This window comes from Anomaloglossus baeobatrachus, unplaced genomic scaffold (assembly GCF_048569485.1).
Source record: "Anomaloglossus baeobatrachus isolate aAnoBae1 unplaced genomic scaffold, aAnoBae1.hap1 Scaffold_4144, whole genome shotgun sequence".
Classification (NCBI taxonomy): domain Eukaryota; kingdom Metazoa; phylum Chordata; class Amphibia; order Anura; family Aromobatidae; genus Anomaloglossus; species Anomaloglossus baeobatrachus.
The window spans coordinates 24,534-44,082 of record NW_027443480.1 but is presented as its reverse complement, the minus strand read 5'-3'; the positions used below and the strand labels follow the sequence as shown (position 1 = coordinate 44,082).

Sequence of the window (19,549 nt, the reverse complement as noted above, 5' to 3'; positions counted from 1 at the left end):
GTCATCCCCCTACCACCCGGGAAAAAAAGAGATTGCCCCCTCCTTCCACTAGCCCACCCTCCCACCCAAAGAACAACTTCTTCTGCGCAGCTTGTTTTCTAGGCAGCAGCAGCAGCGCTATTGTGATGTCATCGGGGGGCATTGTGACAAGCCGCCAGTGTTCCGTCTCTTCATGTTGTGCACAGTTCAAACGGAAAATACATCAACAGGCAGACTACAGAAAAGCTTACTATCAAAGGTTAGAGGGGGGCTTTCTCAGAGGGCTTTTTACAGTTTTTCTATTCCCAATTAGCCGTTTAAGTGTACTTATTGAAAGTAGTAATTCTTTCATAGGCCGCCCTTTCTTAGTATTTGACGTTCCTTATATTGCGGTATGAGGCTTCGCAGTAGGTTGCAAACATTCATCACCCATGACTGTCCCCAATTGAGCTCAGAAGCTCAATGTCTATCATGACCTCTCTTTTAGAATGTCCAAGAGCAAGCAAACTATTCCTCCAGGAGAGGGCGCCAACAGACTACTAAAGAGATCATCATTACTCAAAGAAAACCCCAAAAACCAATGCATGATAGGAATAAACAGGTAACTTTCTTTGGAGTGGAAGCGGAGAGATCGCACCAGATGCCAATTCTAGATGTTATCACACCTGTGGTCACTGCAGCAGCAGGTGAATCCACTTTGTCCAAAAGGGATCTATTCCATTCAATTGCAAATGATCTAGATAAGACAGAGAACTGCAGCACGGGGACATAGCCGAGTTGGTCAGGTTGAGTGGTGATGAGTTTGCTATTTGGATGAATAAAGAAAGTCAAAAGTGTGAAAGATAAAAAACAAAAGGAGGAAGTGTGAAAAGTGAATGGGCCAAATTGAGGTGCATATGAAGACGTATGCTTTCTTCCAATTCATTAAATCGGGCTAATATGAATCAGGTGAATTGAGTTCTGCTTTTGGAAACTGGGTTAAGAAGGGGTGCACCGTTCCTGGAGGTACTGCAATACCAGGTCAATGCGTGGAGTGGACAGAGCAAGCTCTTTTCCATCTCCCTGTTCTAAAAATCCATTTAATATATGGTCCCCAGATAGGGGACGTATCAGATATTAAACTGATAAGAACAGATACTACACTTGATCTTAGCCAAAAGGCCGAGAAGCGATAACCAGAATTGGTTTGGGCCTCGAGTGGCACCCTGGCCTATGCCGGACACATCTTAGGGAGAGAGAGCGAGAGGGAGACAAACCCACGCCTACACAAGACATTTTGTCACCCAAGCCAACCCTTGAAAAGGCTGCTTTGCAGAGCCAAAACAAGAAGAATGGTGCGTTTTGCAGCCGCCGCCCACTGCAATGAATCTGAATAACTCCTCCTTTAGGGCGCAAGCAACTCCCCTCCCCCTTGCAGTCTTTCCAATTCACGATACAAAAAGACGGACAGGACAGGTTGCCTGACTTTCCGTCACTGCCACCCTTTGCCATCCTTACCCGTAGAAAGCCCTTTCATCATCCCCAAACCCTAATCTTTTCCCTTTCCTTCCCAGCCCCCAAACCCTGCCCTCTGTACCTTTCTCACCACCCGCTTCCCTTCTCCTGTCATCCCCCTACCACCCGGGAAAAAAAGAGATTGCCCCCTCCTTCCACTAGCCCACCCTCCCACCCAAAGAACAACTTCTTCTGCGCAGCTTGTTTTCTAGCAGCAGCGCTATTGTGATGTCATCGGGGGCATTGTGACAAGCCGCCAGTGTTCCGTCTCTTCATGTTGTGCACAGTTCAAACGGAAAATACATCAACAGGCAGACTACAGAAAAGCTTACTATCAAAGGTTAGAGGGGGGCTTTCTCAGAGGGCTTTTTACAGTTTTTCTATTCCCAATTAGCCGTTTAAGTGTACTTATTGAAAGTAGTAATTCTTTCATAGGCCGCCCTTTCTTAGTATTTGACGTTCCTTATATTGCGGTATGAGGCTTCGCAGTAGGTTGCAAACATTCATCACCCATGACTGTCCCCAATTGAGCTCAGAAGCTCAATGTCTATCATGACCTCTCTTTTAGAATGTCCAAGAGCAAGCAAACTATTCCTCCAGGAGAGGGCGCCAACAGACTACTAAAGAGATCATCATTACTCAAAGAAAACCCCAAAAACCAATGCATGATAGGAATAAACAGGTAACTTTCTTTGGAGTGGAAGCGGAGAGATCGCACCAGATGCCAATTCTAGATGTTATCACACCTGTGGTCACTGCAGCAGCAGGTGAATCCACTTTGTCCAAAAGGGATCTATTCCATTCAATTGCAAATGATCTAGATAAGACAGAGAACTGCAGCACGGGGACATAGCCGAGTTGGTCAGGTTGAGTGTGATGAGTTTGCTATTTGGATGAATAAAGAAAGTCAAAAGTGTGAAAGATAAAAAACAAAAGGAGGAAGTGTGAAAAGTGAATGGGCCAAATTGAGGTGCATATGAAGACGTATGCTTTCTTCAATTCATTAAATCGGGCTAATATGAATCAGGTGAATTGAGTTCTGCTTTTGGAAACTGGGTTAAGAAGGGGTGCACCGTTCCTGGAGGTACTGCAATACCAGGTCAATGCGTGGAGTGGACAGAGCAAGCTCTTTTTCCATCTCCCTGTTCTAAAAATCCATTTAATATATGGTCCCCAGATAGGGGACGTATCAGATATTAAACTGATAAGAACAGATACTACACTTGATCTTAGCCAAAAGGCCGAGAAGCGATAACCAGAATTGGTTTGGGCCTCGAGTGGCACCCTGGCCTATGCCGGACACATCTTAGGGAGAGAGAGCGAGAGGGAGACAAACCCACGCCTACACAAGACATTTTGTCACCCAAGCCAACCCTTGAAAAGGCTGCTTTGCAGAGCCAAAACAAGAAGAATGGTGCGTTTTGCAGCCGCCGCCCACTGCAATGAATCTGAATAACTCCTCCTTTAGGGCGCAAGCAACTCCCCTCCCCCTTGCAGTCTTTCCAATTCACGATACAAAAAGACGGACAGGACAGGTTGCCTGACTTTCCGTCACTGCCACCCTTTGCCATCCTTACCCGTAGAAAGCCCTTTCATCATCCCAAACCCTAATCTTTTCCCTTTCCTTCCCAGCCCCCAAACCCTGCCCTCTGTACCTTTCTCACCACCCCGCTTCCCTTCTCCTGTCATCCCCCTACCACCCGGGAAAAAAAGAGATTGCCCCCTCCTTCCACTAGCCCACCCTCCCACCCAAAGAACAACTTCTTCTGCGCAGCTTGTTTTCTAGGCAGCAGCGCTATTGTGATGTCATCGGGGGGCATTGTGACAAGCCGCCAGTGTTCCGTCTCTTCATGTTGTGCACAGTTCAAACGGAAAATACATCAACAGGCAGACTACAGAAAAGCTTACTATCAAAGGTTAGAGGGGGGCTTTCTCAGAGGGCTTTTTACAGTTTTTCTATTCCAATTAGCCGTTTAAGTGTACTTATTGAAAGTAGTAATTCTTTCATAGGCCGCCCTTTCTTAGTATTTGACGTTCCTTATATTGCGGTATGAGGCTTCGCAGTAGGTTGCAAACATTCATCACCCATGACTGTCCCCAATTGAGCTCAGAAGCTCAATGTCTATCATGACCTCTCTTTAGAATGTCCAAGAGCAAGCAAACTATTCCTCCAGGAGAGGGCGCCAACAGACTACTAAAGAGATCATCATTACTCAAAGAAAACCCCAAAAACCAATGCATGATAGGAATAAACAGGTAACTTTCTTTGGAGTGGAAGCGGAGAGATCGCACCAGATGCCAATTCTAGATGTTATCACACCTGTGGTCACTGCAGCAGCAGGTGAATCCACTTTGTCCAAAAGGGATCTATTCCATTCAATTGCAAATGATCTAGATAAGACAGAGAACTGCAGCACGGGGACATAGCCGAGTTGGTCAGTTGAGTGGTGATGAGTTTGCTATTTGGATGAATAAAGAAAGTCAAAAGTGTGAAAGATAAAAAACAAAAGGAGGAAGTGTGAAAAGTGAATGGGCCAAATTGAGGTGCATATGAAGACGTATGCTTTCTTCCAATTCATTAAATCGGGCTAATATGAATCAGGTGAATTGAGTTCTGCTTTTGGAAACTGGGTTAAGAAGGGGTGCACCGTTCCTGGAGGTACTGCAATACCAAGTCAATGCGTGGAGTGGACAGAGCAAGCTCTTTTTCCATCTCCCTGTTCTAAAAATCCATTTAATATATGGTCCCCAGATAGGGGACGTATCAGATATTAAACTGATAAGAACAGATACTACACTTGATCTTAGCCAAAAGGCCGAGAAGCGATAACCCAGAATTGGTTTGGGGCCTCGAGTGGCACCCTGGCCTATGCCGGACACATCTTAGGGAGAGAGAGCGAGAGGGAGACAAACCCACGCCTACACAAGACATTTTGTCACCCAAGCCAACCCTTGAAAAGGCTGCTTTGCAGAGCCAAAACAAGAAGAATGGTGCGTTTTGCAGCCGCCGCCCACTGCAATGAATCTGAATAACTCCTCCTTTAGGGCGCAAGCAACTCCCCTCCCCCTTGCAGTCTTTCCAATTCACGATACAAAAAGACGGACAGGACAGGTTGCCTGACTTTCCGTCACTGCCACCCTTTGCCATCCTTACCCGTAGAAAGCCCTTTCATCATCCCCAAACCCTAATCTTTTCCCTTTCCTTCCCAGCCCCCAAACCCTGCCCTCTGTACCTTTCTCACCACCCGCTTCCCTTCTCCTGTCATCCCCCTACCACCCGGGAAAAAAAGAGATTGCCCCCTCCTTCCACTAGCCCACCCTCCCACCCAAAGAACAACTTCTTCTGCGCAGCTTGTTTTCTAGGCAGCAGCGCTATTGTGATGTCATCGGGGGGCATTGTGACAAGCCGCCAGTGTTCCGTCTCTTCATGTTGTGCACAGTTCAAACGGAAAATACATCAACAGGCAGACTACAGAAAAGCTTACTATCAAAGGTTAGAGGGGGGCTTTCTCAGAGGGCTTTTTACAGTTTTTCTATTCCCAATTAGCCGTTTAAGTGTACTTATTGAAAGTAGTAATTCTTTCATAGGCCGCCCTTTCTTAGTATTTGACGTTCCTTATATTGCGGTATGAGGCTTCGCAGTAGGTTGCAAACATTCATCACCCATGACTGTCCCCAATTGAGCTCAGAAGCTCAATGTCTATCATGACCTCTCTTTTAGAATGTCCAAGAGCAAGCAAACTATTCCTCCAGGAGAGGGCGCCAACAGACTACTAAAGAGATCATCATTACTCAAAGAAAACCCCAAAAACCAATGCATGATAGGAATAAACAGGTAACTTTCTTTGGAGTGGAAGCGGAGAGATCGCACCAGATGCCAATTCTAGATGTTATCACACCTGTGGTCACTGCAGCAGCAGGTGAATCCACTTTGTCCAAAAGGGATCTATTCCATTCAATTGCAAATGATCTAGATAAGACAGAGAACTGCAGCACGGGGACATAGCCGAGTTGGTCAGGTTGAGTGGTGATGAGTTTGCTATTTGGATGAATAAAGAAAGTCAAAAGTGTGAAAGATAAAAAACAAAAGGAGGAAGTGTGAAAAGTGAATGGGCCAAATTGAGGTGCATATGAAGACGTATGCTTTCTTCCAATTCATTAAATCGGGCTAATATGAATCAGGTGAATTGAGTTCTGCTTTTGGAAACTGGGTTAAGAAGGGGTGCACCGTTCCTGGAGGTACTGCAATACCAGGTCAATGCGTGGAGTGGACAGAGCAAGCTCTTTTTCCATCTCCCTGTTCTAAAAATCCATTTAATATATGGTCCCCAGATAGGGGACGTATCAGATATTAAACTGATAAGAACAGATACTACACTTGATCTTAGCCAAAAGGCCGAGAAGCGATAACCAGAATTGGTTTGGGCCTCGAGTGGCACCCTGGCCTATGCCGGACACATCTTAGGGAGAGAGAGCGAGAGGGAGACAAACCCACGCCTACACAAGACATTTTGTCACCCAAGCCAACCCTTGAAAAGGCTGCTTTGCAGAGCCAAAACAAGAAGAATGGTGCGTTTTGCAGCCGCCGCCCACTGCAATGAATCTGAATAACTCCTCCTTTAGGGCGCAAGCAACTCCCCTCCCCCTTGCAGTCTTTCCAATTCACGATACAAAAAGACGGACAGGACAGGTTGCCTGACTTTCCGTCACTGCCACCCTTTGCCATCCTTACCCGTAGAAAGCCCTTTCATCATCCCCAAACCCTAATCTTTTCCCTTTCCTTCCCAGCCCCCAAACCCTGCCCTCTGTACCTTTCTCACCACCCGCTTCCCTTCTCCTGTCATCCCCCTACCACCCGGGAAAAAAAGAGATTGCCCCCTCCTTCCACTAGCCCACCCTCCCACCCAAAGAACAACTTCTTCTGCGCAGCTTGTTTTCTAGGCAGCAGCGCTATTGTGATGTCATCGGGGGGCATTGTGACAAGCCGCCAGTGTTCCGTCTCTTCATGTTGTGCACAGTTCAAACGGAAAATACATCAACAGGCAGACTACAGAAAAGCTTACTATCAAAGGTTAGAGGGGGGCTTTCTCAGAGGGCTTTTTACAGTTTTTCTATTCCCAATTAGCCGTTTAAGTGTACTTATTGAAAGTAGTAATTCTTTCATAGGCCGCCCTTTCTTAGTATTTGACGTTCCTTATATTGCGGTATGAGGCTTCGCAGTAGGTTGCAAACATTCATCACCCATGACTGTCCCCAATTGAGCTCAGAAGCTCAATGTCTATCATGACCTCTCTTTTAGAATGTCCAAGAGCAAGCAAACTATTCCTCCAGGAGAGGGCGCCAACAGACTACTAAAGAGATCATCATTACTCAAAGAAAACCCCAAAAACCAATGCATGATAGGAATAAACAGGTAACTTTCTTTGGAGTGGAAGCGGAGAGATCGCACCAGATGCCAATTCTAGATGTTATCACACCTGTGGTCACTGCAGCAGCAGGTGAATCCACTTTGTCCAAAAGGGATCTATTCCATTCAATTGCAAATGATCTAGATAAGACAGAGAACTGCAGCACGGGGACATAGCCGAGTTGGTCAGGTTGAGTGGTGATGAGTTTGCTATTTGGATGAATAAAGAAAGTCAAAAGTGTGAAAGATAAAAAACAAAAGGAGGAAGTGTGAAAAGTGAATGGGCCAAATTGAGGTGCATATGAAGACGTATGCTTTCTTCCAATTCATTAAATCGGGCTAATATGAATCAGGTGAATTGAGTTCTGCTTTTGGAAACTGGGTTAAGAAGGGGTGCACCGTTCCTGGAGGTACTGCAATACCAGGTCAATGCGTGGAGTGGACAGAGCAAGCTCTTTTTCCATCTCCCTGTTCTAAAAATCCATTTAATATATGGTCCCCAGATAGGGGACGTATCAGATATTAAACTGATAAGAACAGATACTACACTTGATCTTAGCCAAAAGGCCGAGAAGCGATAACCAGAATTGGTTTGGGCCTCGAGTGGCACCCTGGCCTATGCCGGACACATCTTAGGGAGAGAGAGCGAGAGGGAGACAAACCCACGCCTACACAAGACATTTTGTCACCCAAGCCAACCCTTGAAAAGGCTGCTTTGCAGAGCCAAAACAAGAAGAATGGTGCGTTTTGCAGCCGCCGCCCACTGCAATGAATCTGAATAACTCCTCCTTTAGGGCGCAAGCAACTCCCCTCCCCCTTGCAGTCTTTCCAATTCACGATACAAAAAGACGGACAGGACAGGTTGCCTGACTTTCCGTCACTGCCACCCTTTGCCATCCTTACCCGTAGAAAGCCCTTTCATCATCCCCAAACCCTAATCTTTTCCCTTTCCTTCCCAGCCCCCAAACCCTGCCCTCTGTACCTTTCTCACCACCCGCTTCCCTTCTCCTGTCATCCCCCTACCACCCGGGAAAAAAAGAGATTGCCCCCTCCTTCCACTAGCCCACCCTCCCACCCAAAGAACAACTTCTTCTGCGCAGCTTGTTTTCTAGGCAGCAGCGCTATTGTGATGTCATCGGGGGGCATTGTGACAAGCCGCCAGTGTTCCGTCTCTTCATGTTGTGCACAGTTCAAACGGAAAATACATCAACAGGCAGACTACAGAAAAGCTTACTATCAAAGGTTAGAGGGGGGCTTTCTCAGAGGGCTTTTTACAGTTTTTCTATTCCCAATTAGCCGTTTAAGTGTACTTATTGAAAGTAGTAATTCTTTCATAGGCCGCCCTTTCTTAGTATTTGACGTTCCTTATATTGCGGTATGAGGCTTCGCAGTAGGTTGCAAACATTCATCACCCATGACTGTCCCCAATTGAGCTCAGAAGCTCAATGTCTATCATGACCTCTCTTTTAGAATGTCCAAGAGCAAGCAAACTATTCCTCCAGGAGAGGGCGCCAACAGACTACTAAAGAGATCATCATTACTCAAAGAAAACCCCAAAAACCAATGCATGATAGGAATAAACAGGTAACTTTCTTTGGAGTGGAAGCGGAGAGATCGCACCAGATGCCAATTCTAGATGTTATCACACCTGTGGTCACTGCAGCAGCAGGTGAATCCACTTTGTCCAAAAGGGATCTATTCCATTCAATTGCAAATGATCTAGATAAGACAGAGAACTGCAGCACGGGGACATAGCCGAGTTGGTCAGGTTGAGTGGTGATGAGTTTGCTATTTGGATGAATAAAGAAAGTCAAAAGTGTGAAAGATAAAAAACAAAAGGAGGAAGTGTGAAAAGTGAATGGGCCAAATTGAGGTGCATATGAAGACGTATGCTTTCTTCCAATTCATTAAATCGGGCTAATATGAATCAGGTGAATTGAGTTCTGCTTTTGGAAACTGGGTTAAGAAGGGGTGCACCGTTCCTGGAGGTACTGCAATACCAGGTCAATGCGTGGAGTGGACAGAGCAAGCTCTTTTTCCATCTCCCTGTTCTAAAAATCCATTTAATATATGGTCCCCAGATAGGGGACGTATCAGATATTAAACTGATAAGAACAGATACTACACTTGATCTTAGCCAAAAGGCCGAGAAGCGATAACCAGAATTGGTTTGGGCCTCGAGTGGCACCCTGGCCTATGCCGGACACATCTTAGGGAGAGAGAGCGAGAGGGAGACAAACCCACGCCTACACAAGACATTTTGTCACCCAAGCCAACCCTTGAAAAGGCTGCTTTGCAGAGCCAAAACAAGAAGAATGGTGCGTTTTGCAGCCGCCGCCCACTGCAATGAATCTGAATAACTCCTCCTTTAGGGCGCAAGCAACTCCCCTCCCCCTTGCAGTCTTTCCAATTCACGATACAAAAAGACGGACAGGACAGGTTGCCTGACTTTCCGTCACTGCCACCCTTTGCCATCCTTACCCGTAGAAAGCCCTTTCATCATCCCCAAACCCTAATCTTTTCCCTTTCCTTCCCAGCCCCCAAACCCTGCCCTCTGTACCTTTCTCACCACCCGCTTCCCTTCTCCTGTCATCCCCCTACCACCCGGGAAAAAAAGAGATTGCCCCCTCCTTCCACTAGCCCACCCTCCCACCCAAAGAACAACTTCTTCTGCGCAGCTTGTTTTCTAGGCAGCAGCGCTATTGTGATGTCATCGGGGGGCATTGTGACAAGCCGCCAGTGTTCCGTCTCTTCATGTTGTGCACAGTTCAAACGGAAAATACATCAACAGGCAGACTACAGAAAAGCTTACTATCAAAGGTTAGAGGGGGGCTTTCTCAGAGGGCTTTTTACAGTTTTTCTATTCCCAATTAGCCGTTTAAGTGTACTTATTGAAAGTAGTAATTCTTTCATAGGCCGCCCTTTCTTAGTATTTGACGTTCCTTATATTGCGGTATGAGGCTTCGCAGTAGGTTGCAAACATTCATCACCCATGACTGTCCCCAATTGAGCTCAGAAGCTCAATGTCTATCATGACCTCTCTTTTAGAATGTCCAAGAGCAAGCAAACTATTCCTCCAGGAGAGGGCGCCAACAGACTACTAAAGAGATCATCATTACTCAAAGAAAACCCCAAAAACCAATGCATGATAGGAATAAACAGGTAACTTTCTTTGGAGTGGAAGCGGAGAGATCGCACCAGATGCCAATTCTAGATGTTATCACACCTGTGGTCACTGCAGCAGCAGGTGAATCCACTTTGTCCAAAAGGGATCTATTCCATTCAATTGCAAATGATCTAGATAAGACAGAGAACTGCAGCACGGGGACATAGCCGAGTTGGTCAGGTTGAGTGGTGATGAGTTTGCTATTTGGATGAATAAAGAAAGTCAAAAGTGTGAAAGATAAAAAACAAAAGGAGGAAGTGTGAAAAGTGAATGGGCCAAATTGAGGTGCATATGAAGACGTATGCTTTCTTCCAATTCATTAAATCGGGCTAATATGAATCAGGTGAATTGAGTTCTGCTTTTGGAAACTGGGTTAAGAAGGGGTGCACCGTTCCTGGAGGTACTGCAATACCAGGTCAATGCGTGGAGTGGACAGAGCAAGCTCTTTTTCCATCTCCCTGTTCTAAAAATCCATTTAATATATGGTCCCCAGATAGGGGACGTATCAGATATTAAACTGATAAGAACAGATACTACACTTGATCTTAGCCAAAAGGCCGAGAAGCGATAACCAGAATTGGTTTGGGCCTCGAGTGGCACCCTGGCCTATGCCGGACACATCTTAGGGAGAGAGAGCGAGAGGGAGACAAACCCACGCCTACACAAGACATTTTGTCACCCAAGCCAACCCTTGAAAAGGCTGCTTTGCAGAGCCAAAACAAGAAGAATGGTGCGTTTTGCAGCCGCCGCCCACTGCAATGAATCTGAATAACTCCTCCTTTAGGGCGCAAGCAACTCCCCTCCCCCTTGCAGTCTTTCCAATTCACGATACAAAAAGACGGACAGGACAGGTTGCCTGACTTTCCGTCACTGCCACCCTTTGCCATCCTTACCCGTAGAAAGCCCTTTCATCATCCCCAAACCCTAATCTTTTCCCTTTCCTTCCCAGCCCCCAAACCCTGCCCTCTGTACCTTTCTCACCACCCGCTTCCCTTCTCCTGTCATCCCCCTACCACCCGGGAAAAAAAGAGATTGCCCCCTCCTTCCACTAGCCCACCCTCCCACCCAAAGAACAACTTCTTCTGCGCAGCTTGTTTTCTAGGCAGCAGCGCTATTGTGATGTCATCGGGGGGCATTGTGACAAGCCGCCAGTGTTCCGTCTCTTCATGTTGTGCACAGTTCAAACGGAAAATACATCAACAGGCAGACTACAGAAAAGCTTACTATCAAAGGTTAGAGGGGGGCTTTCTCAGAGGGCTTTTTACAGTTTTTCTATTCCCAATTAGCCGTTTAAGTGTACTTATTGAAAGTAGTAATTCTTTCATAGGCCGCCCTTTCTTAGTATTTGACGTTCCTTATATTGCGGTATGAGGCTTCGCAGTAGGTTGCAAACATTCATCACCCATGACTGTCCCCAATTGAGCTCAGAAGCTCAATGTCTATCATGACCTCTCTTTTAGAATGTCCAAGAGCAAGCAAACTATTCCTCCAGGAGAGGGCGCCAACAGACTACTAAAGAGATCATCATTACTCAAAGAAAACCCCAAAAACCAATGCATGATAGGAATAAACAGGTAACTTTCTTTGGAGTGGAAGCGGAGAGATCGCACCAGATGCCAATTCTAGATGTTATCACACCTGTGGTCACTGCAGCAGCAGGTGAATCCACTTTGTCCAAAAGGGATCTATTCCATTCAATTGCAAATGATCTAGATAAGACAGAGAACTGCAGCACGGGGACATAGCCGAGTTGGTCAGGTTGAGTGGTGATGAGTTTGCTATTTGGATGAATAAAGAAAGTCAAAAGTGTGAAAGATAAAAAACAAAAGGAGGAAGTGTGAAAAGTGAATGGGCCAAATTGAGGTGCATATGAAGACGTATGCTTTCTTCCAATTCATTAAATCGGGCTAATATGAATCAGGTGAATTGAGTTCTGCTTTTGGAAACTGGGTTAAGAAGGGGTGCACCGTTCCTGGAGGTACTGCAATACCAGGTCAATGCGTGGAGTGGACAGAGCAAGCTCTTTTTCCATCTCCCTGTTCTAAAAATCCATTTAATATATGGTCCCCAGATAGGGGACGTATCAGATATTAAACTGATAAGAACAGATACTACACTTGATCTTAGCCAAAAGGCCGAGAAGCGATAACCAGAATTGGTTTGGGCCTCGAGTGGCACCCTGGCCTATGCCGGACACATCTTAGGGAGAGAGAGCGAGAGGGAGACAAACCCACGCCTACACAAGACATTTTGTCACCCAAGCCAACCCTTGAAAAGGCTGCTTTGCAGAGCCAAAACAAGAAGAATGGTGCGTTTTGCAGCCGCCGCCCACTGCAATGAATCTGAATAACTCCTCCTTTAGGGCGCAAGCAACTCCCCTCCCCCTTGCAGTCTTTCCAATTCACGATACAAAAAGACGGACAGGACAGGTTGCCTGACTTTCCGTCACTGCCACCCTTTGCCATCCTTACCCGTAGAAAGCCCTTTCATCATCCCCAAACCCTAATCTTTTCCCTTTCCTTCCCAGCCCCCAAACCCTGCCCTCTGTACCTTTCTCACCACCCGCTTCCCTTCTCCTGTCATCCCCCTACCACCCGGGAAAAAAAGAGATTGCCCCCTCCTTCCACTAGCCCACCCTCCCACCCAAAGAACAACTTCTTCTGCGCAGCTTGTTTTCTAGGCAGCAGCGCTATTGTGATGTCATCGGGGGGCATTGTGACAAGCCGCCAGTGTTCCGTCTCTTCATGTTGTGCACAGTTCAAACGGAAAATACATCAACAGGCAGACTACAGAAAAGCTTACTATCAAAGGTTAGAGGGGGGCTTTCTCAGAGGGCTTTTTACAGTTTTTCTATTCCCAATTAGCCGTTTAAGTGTACTTATTGAAAGTAGTAATTCTTTCATAGGCCGCCCTTTCTTAGTATTTGACGTTCCTTATATTGCGGTATGAGGCTTCGCAGTAGGTTGCAAACATTCATCACCCATGACTGTCCCCAATTGAGCTCAGAAGCTCAATGTCTATCATGACCTCTCTTTTAGAATGTCCAAGAGCAAGCAAACTATTCCTCCAGGAGAGGGCGCCAACAGACTACTAAAGAGATCATCATTACTCAAAGAAAACCCCAAAAACCAATGCATGATAGGAATAAACAGGTAACTTTCTTTGGAGTGGAAGCGGAGAGATCGCACCAGATGCCAATTCTAGATGTTATCACACCTGTGGTCACTGCAGCAGCAGGTGAATCCACTTTGTCCAAAAGGGATCTATTCCATTCAATTGCAAATGATCTAGATAAGACAGAGAACTGCAGCACGGGGACATAGCCGAGTTGGTCAGGTTGAGTGGTGATGAGTTTGCTATTTGGATGAATAAAGAAAGTCAAAAGTGTGAAAGATAAAAAACAAAAGGAGGAAGTGTGAAAAGTGAATGGGCCAAATTGAGGTGCATATGAAGACGTATGCTTTCTTCCAATTCATTAAATCGGGCTAATATGAATCAGGTGAATTGAGTTCTGCTTTTGGAAACTGGGTTAAGAAGGGGTGCACCGTTCCTGGAGGTACTGCAATACCAGGTCAATGCGTGGAGTGGACAGAGCAAGCTCTTTTTCCATCTCCCTGTTCTAAAAATCCATTTAATATATGGTCCCCAGATAGGGGACGTATCAGATATTAAACTGATAAGAACAGATACTACACTTGATCTTAGCCAAAAGGCCGAGAAGCGATAACCAGAATTGGTTTGGGCCTCGAGTGGCACCCTGGCCTATGCCGGACACATCTTAGGGAGAGAGAGCGAGAGGGAGACAAACCCACGCCTACACAAGACATTTTGTCACCCAAGCCAACCCTTGAAAAGGCTGCTTTGCAGAGCCAAAACAAGAAGAATGGTGCGTTTTGCAGCCGCCGCCCACTGCAATGAATCTGAATAACTCCTCCTTTAGGGCGCAAGCAACTCCCCTCCCCCTTGCAGTCTTTCCAATTCACGATACAAAAAGACGGACAGGACAGGTTGCCTGACTTTCCGTCACTGCCACCCTTTGCCATCCTTACCCGTAGAAAGCCCTTTCATCATCCCCAAACCCTAATCTTTTCCCTTTCCTTCCCAGCCCCCAAACCCTGCCCTCTGTACCTTTCTCACCACCCGCTTCCCTTCTCCTGTCATCCCCCTACCACCCGGGAAAAAAAGAGATTGCCCCCTCCTTCCACTAGCCCACCCTCCCACCCAAAGAACAACTTCTTCTGCGCAGCTTGTTTTCTAGGCAGCAGCGCTATTGTGATGTCATCGGGGGGCATTGTGACAAGCCGCCAGTGTTCCGTCTCTTCATGTTGTGCACAGTTCAAACGGAAAATACATCAACAGGCAGACTACAGAAAAGCTTACTATCAAAGGTTAGAGGGGGGCTTTCTCAGAGGGCTTTTTACAGTTTTTCTATTCCCAATTAGCCGTTTAAGTGTACTTATTGAAAGTAGTAATTCTTTCATAGGCCGCCCTTTCTTAGTATTTGACGTTCCTTATATTGCGGTATGAGGCTTCGCAGTAGGTTGCAAACATTCATCACCCATGACTGTCCCCAATTGAGCTCAGAAGCTCAATGTCTATCATGACCTCTCTTTTAGAATGTCCAAGAGCAAGCAAACTATTCCTCCAGGAGAGGGCGCCAACAGACTACTAAAGAGATCATCATTACTCAAAGAAAACCCCAAAAACCAATGCATGATAGGAATAAACAGGTAACTTTCTTTGGAGTGGAAGCGGAGAGATCGCACCAGATGCCAATTCTAGATGTTATCACACCTGTGGTCACTGCAGCAGCAGGTGAATCCACTTTGTCCAAAAGGGATCTATTCCATTCAATTGCAAATGATCTAGATAAGACAGAGAACTGCAGCACGGGGACATAGCCGAGTTGGTCAGGTTGAGTGGTGATGAGTTTGCTATTTGGATGAATAAAGAAAGTCAAAAGTGTGAAAGATAAAAAACAAAAGGAGGAAGTGTGAAAAGTGAATGGGCCAAATTGAGGTGCATATGAAGACGTATGCTTTCTTCCAATTCATTAAATCGGGCTAATATGAATCAGGTGAATTGAGTTCTGCTTTTGGAAACTGGGTTAAGAAGGGGTGCACCGTTCCTGGAGGTACTGCAATACCAGGTCAATGCGTGGAGTGGACAGAGCAAGCTCTTTTTCCATCTCCCTGTTCTAAAAATCCATTTAATATATGGTCCCCAGATAGGGGACGTATCAGATATTAAACTGATAAGAACAGATACTACACTTGATCTTAGCCAAAAGGCCGAGAAGCGATAACCAGAATTGGTTTGGGCCTCTGTGGCGCCCCTGACCTGGTCAGGCACCACTGAGTACTGCACCCATGCTGGGGACAGTACAATACAGGTAATCCAGAAGGCTGACAGGGGTGTGGAACACAGGCGCATAGTGATCAGGTCTCACACATGTACCCATGAGAGGACCCCTGGGGATCCCAGGAGGGGGCAAAGCCTATACCTCCACTGGAATAGTGGCAGGGGGTTAAAAGCCTCCATCTCCTCTCAAGGGGTGTGGTGGAGAGTCTGGTTGCTAGGTGGCGTAGGCAAGAACAGGAGAGGAGGAGCAGTGAGTCAGTTAGAGCAGAGAACTCCATAGGGCTCAGTAAGGAGCAGACCTGTGGGGCTGATGCTGTCTAACAGCGCCCGCGCAGTGGCTACAGACGGGGGAGAACGGTCAACTAGAAGTGCTGCCTGAAAGCCAGCTTCAGCTAGAGAGTGCACGGAGTGGGAAGTACGGAGACTTCTAGAGAGCACCAGGCCCAACCGGGCGGCAGATCCCGAAGCGAGGATAGATTCACCTTTCCCTGCTAAACCTGCCGGTGTGGGGCTCTTACAGCCCACACCACAACAACCAAAAGCCGCAGCCACGTAACTGCAAGTAGGGCCCATAGGTCACAGGAGGCAAGAGGCTGGAGTGGCCTGGCCCGGGGAACAAGCACACGGCAACACAAGAAGGGGAGAGAGGCTTGGAGCATCTTCCCTGGGTGACCCCCATAGGGACTCAAAGTCGGGGTCACCCCAAACCACCAAGGGCTAAGGAAGGCGAGTTTGTAGTCACCCTCATACAGTCAGCCGGAAGGATACCTGGTTCCCACCTGGTTCATCCCAGCTACGCCCGGGTTACTCACCCTGCCACCTGAAGTGAGTAAAAACCCTGAAAGACACTCTGCCTGTGTGTGGTCATTCTGCGACTTGTGGTACTACAGCTTTACAAAGGGCCCTGGGGCTTGCCTCACTCTCAGGAGGCTACTACACCCGACTGCACCCACCATCAGCCCCAGGTGCCTCCTAATCTGCAGTGGCGGTCCCCTCTGGCCGCAAATCTGAGAGTGGCGTCACGATCAAAACTGAAGATTCCCTACCTGTGACCAGCACCAGCTACGTGGAGTCCCTGAAGGTAATGCACCGACACCGACACAGCACCTGCGGGGCTTCACATCTGGCGTCACGAACAGGATAAGGACTAGACCTGTTCAGACAGGTGACCATGTGCCTGGGCGGTCCGCTTGAAAAATTGGAAGCGCCGCCATATTGCCACCATGAAAAGCGCGCTGAAAAACAACAGCAGCCCGCGCTGGAAGAAGTTACCGCCCACGAAGAGGTGTGGCTACCCAGAGATCCCCTGCAGAGTTCTGACCTTGCCAGCTATGAGAGTGGAAGCGTCGAGAGACGGCGGGAAGGAAAGGAAGCCACAAGCCTGCTGCTGGGAGAGGAGCTGCTGAAAGAGGCAGAGCAGAAACTGGACAGCTTGTTACAGGAGGCAGCGAAGAGTCCACTGCTGGGAGACCGTGCAGAAGACGGCGCAGAAGAAATGGCGTCTGACCGCAGGAACCCAGAACCAGGCTCCGCTGCCTGGTGGTACCGAGAGCTGGCCCAGTTTTGCAACCGGCTGGAGACCCGGGTCGTGGAGCAGATTCGGGAGGAACGGATGGAACTGCAGGAGCTGACCGCGGCGGTTCGGGCCTATGAAGGGAGAGCTGCAGGCCGAGTGTCAGACAGGACGGCGACGACGCAGACCCCGATGCTGCCACCGGTGGGTGAGTCAAGTGATGCCCCGGCTAGCGCAAGTGCCCCGACCCCTGCTGCCACGTCCGCGGTCCCTGAAGAGGCGCCCGGCGCGGCGACGCTGAACCAGGCCGCAGCCACGCCAGGTGCGGCCCGCCAAGCCCCGGCCGCCGCAGCGATGCCCTGCTCGGCCCACCAAGACCCGGTCCCTGCAGCGATGCCCTGCCCGGCCCGCCAGGACCAGGCCGCCGCCATCCTGGGCGCGGCCCGCCAAGACCAGGCCGCCGCCATACAGGGCGCGGCCCGCCAAGCCCAGACTGCTGCAGCGACGTCCAGCCCAGCCTGCACAGAGCCCCCTGCAACAGCGACACTGATCCAGGCCGCCGCCATGCCAGGCGCGGCCCGCCAAGACCAGGCCGCCGCCATCCAGGGCGCGGCCCGCCAAGACCAGGCCGCCGCCATCCAGGGCGCGGCCCGCCAAGACCAGGCCGCCGCCATACAGGGCGCGGCCCGCCAAGACCAGGCCGCCGCCATACAGGGCGCGGCCCGCCAAGGAAAGACTACCTCAGCATTTACCCCGGCCTGTAAGGCCAGAGCAGACACCGCTCCCCGGTCCACAGAGGTTCCTGATAGGCAGCCCACGGTGGGTGAAGACCCTGCATATTGGCAGATGAAGGCTGACCTGGAGGCCAAATTTCCACAATGGCTGGTGAGCCAGTACATACCCCCTCCGCATACCCCAAAGAGTCTCCTGCTAACTCCTGCAGCAGCTACACCAAGGAGTCCCTCACCTGGGCCGGCCGAAGAGCAGCCATCCCCGGCACTGCCACAGCTGGAGTGCCAGGAAGAACTAAGGGGGAGAGGAGGCCAGGAAGCAGAAGGGTTGACTCCGACTCCAGTGCCACCAGTAGCAGATGTGTATTCAGAGCCGGAAATGCTGCCATACTCCCGCTGGGACGAGGAGGACCTGACCCCCTCTGCAGAAGAAGAGCTGCCTAAGAGCTTCACCTGGGAGCCCACAGGCATGGATCCAGCCCGCAAGACACGGCGCAGAAGAACACAGTTTGCTCCAGCACCACAGTCTCCTGAACAGAGAGCAGTCACCGCCAGAGACCTAAAGGAGAAGCGTTTGTTGAGAGAGTCCAAAGCCCAGGCTAGAGGACCCCTGTGTTATGGCGTAGTGGAAGATTTCAACTTGAAAAGTGGTTATGGCTTCATTGTAGCACCAGGAATAAAAGAAGGGATATTTGTAAACCGCAGAGATGTGAACGCTCATCTGCCAAGAGGACACCCTTGCAGAAATCTGAAAATGGGAGATTTGGTACAGTTTACCATGCACCAAGGTGAAAGGGGATTGTACGCACTTGATGTAGCCTTACGTACCAGCAAACCCTACAGCCATCCCATGCCACAAGAAAGACAAGAAAGACAAGAAAGACAAGAAAGACAAGAAAGACAAGAAAGACAAGAAAGACAAGAAAGACAAGAAAGACAAGAAAGACAAGATAGAGATAAAGAACCAGATGTAGAAACAGATGAAGACCAAGAACGGAAAGATAAAGATCCTACAGATGAAGAAAGAGACAAAGAGCAAGAAAGTCACAGGTGCCAGTGCCCAACGTGCCCTCGCCCTAGTGAAAAAGAGGAGTAAAGTAAAGTAAAGGAAAGTAAGAAGTTACTGTTTTGACCAGTTTTGACAAGTTTTGTTTGCAACGTTAAAGAAATGCGCCCACAAAAACTATTGTGAGAAACAAACTTAAGGCTATGAACTTGCTATAGCCACAAACTCTCGCAGTGTAAATAGTTACACCAGTGGCACCACCACCAGGGCCAGCCTGTTTAGGGGCTTGGCTCGTCTGCAACCAGGGGGGCCCGTCCGTAGAAAAGGGCCTTGGCTCACCTGCGACCAGAGAGCACGCCTGTTTATGGGGCCTTGGCTCACCACCACAAAGAGGGTACCTGGTCAGCACCAACTGTGGAGGCCGCCTCTGCATCCTGCCAGAAGAGGCTGAAGGCGCGGATCCACCAGGCCAGGTATACCCTGAAACCACCAGCCCATGTAAGCCGCCTCTACATCCTGCCAGAAGTGGCTGAAGCCGCGGCCAACGTGAAAGGGTTTGGGTGGGTTAACGGACTTGTGGGTGGAGGGTGGTGATGTATGGTACCTGGTGGTTTTAAAAATGTTTTACATGTTTTAATGTTTTATGCATTTTAAAATGTTGTCTTGCAGCCCGAGGACGTGCTGGTGATAACTAAGGGGGAATGTGGCGCCCCTGACCTGGTCAGGCACCACTGAGTACTGCACCCATGCTGGGGACAGTACAATACAGGTAATCCAGAAGGCTGACAGGGGTGTGGAACACAGGCGCATAGTGATCAGGTCTCACACATGTACCCATGAGAGGACCCCTGGGGATCCCAGGAGGGGGCAAAGCCTATACCTCCACTGGAAT

General features: G+C 48.6%; 10 non-coding genes across 10 annotated transcripts; all 10 read right to left on the bottom strand.

Moving 5' to 3' along the window:
• Positions 1 to 962: 962 nt before the first annotated feature.
• Positions 963 to 1,152, bottom strand: LOC142277982 (U2 spliceosomal RNA). The gene has a single exon (XR_012741060.1). It is a non-coding gene; the product is annotated as a U2 spliceosomal RNA (small nuclear RNA).
• A 1,383-nt stretch (positions 1,153 to 2,535) lies between these two features.
• On the bottom strand, positions 2,536 to 2,726 carry LOC142277980 (U2 spliceosomal RNA). The gene has a single exon (XR_012741058.1). It is a non-coding gene; the product is annotated as a U2 spliceosomal RNA (small nuclear RNA).
• A 1,384-nt stretch (positions 2,727 to 4,110) lies between these two features.
• Positions 4,111 to 4,301, bottom strand: LOC142277981 (U2 spliceosomal RNA). Its single transcript, XR_012741059.1, has one exon. It is a non-coding gene; the product is annotated as a U2 spliceosomal RNA (small nuclear RNA).
• A 1,389-nt stretch (positions 4,302 to 5,690) lies between these two features.
• LOC142277979 (U2 spliceosomal RNA) lies at positions 5,691 to 5,881 on the bottom strand. The gene has a single exon (XR_012741057.1). It is a non-coding gene; the product is annotated as a U2 spliceosomal RNA (small nuclear RNA).
• A 1,387-nt stretch (positions 5,882 to 7,268) lies between these two features.
• On the bottom strand, positions 7,269 to 7,459 carry LOC142277977 (U2 spliceosomal RNA). Its single transcript, XR_012741055.1, has one exon. It is a non-coding gene; the product is annotated as a U2 spliceosomal RNA (small nuclear RNA).
• A 1,387-nt stretch (positions 7,460 to 8,846) lies between these two features.
• LOC142277976 (U2 spliceosomal RNA) lies at positions 8,847 to 9,037 on the bottom strand. Its single transcript, XR_012741054.1, has one exon. It is a non-coding gene; the product is annotated as a U2 spliceosomal RNA (small nuclear RNA).
• A 1,387-nt stretch (positions 9,038 to 10,424) lies between these two features.
• On the bottom strand, positions 10,425 to 10,615 carry LOC142277975 (U2 spliceosomal RNA). Its single transcript, XR_012741053.1, has one exon. It is a non-coding gene; the product is annotated as a U2 spliceosomal RNA (small nuclear RNA).
• Positions 10,616 to 12,002: 1,387 nt separating this feature from the next.
• Positions 12,003 to 12,193, bottom strand: LOC142277974 (U2 spliceosomal RNA). Its single transcript, XR_012741052.1, has one exon. It is a non-coding gene; the product is annotated as a U2 spliceosomal RNA (small nuclear RNA).
• Positions 12,194 to 13,580: 1,387 nt separating this feature from the next.
• On the bottom strand, positions 13,581 to 13,771 carry LOC142277972 (U2 spliceosomal RNA). The gene has a single exon (XR_012741051.1). It is a non-coding gene; the product is annotated as a U2 spliceosomal RNA (small nuclear RNA).
• Positions 13,772 to 15,158: 1,387 nt separating this feature from the next.
• LOC142277971 (U2 spliceosomal RNA) lies at positions 15,159 to 15,349 on the bottom strand. The gene has a single exon (XR_012741050.1). It is a non-coding gene; the product is annotated as a U2 spliceosomal RNA (small nuclear RNA).
• Positions 15,350 to 19,549: the final 4,200 nt, after the last annotated feature.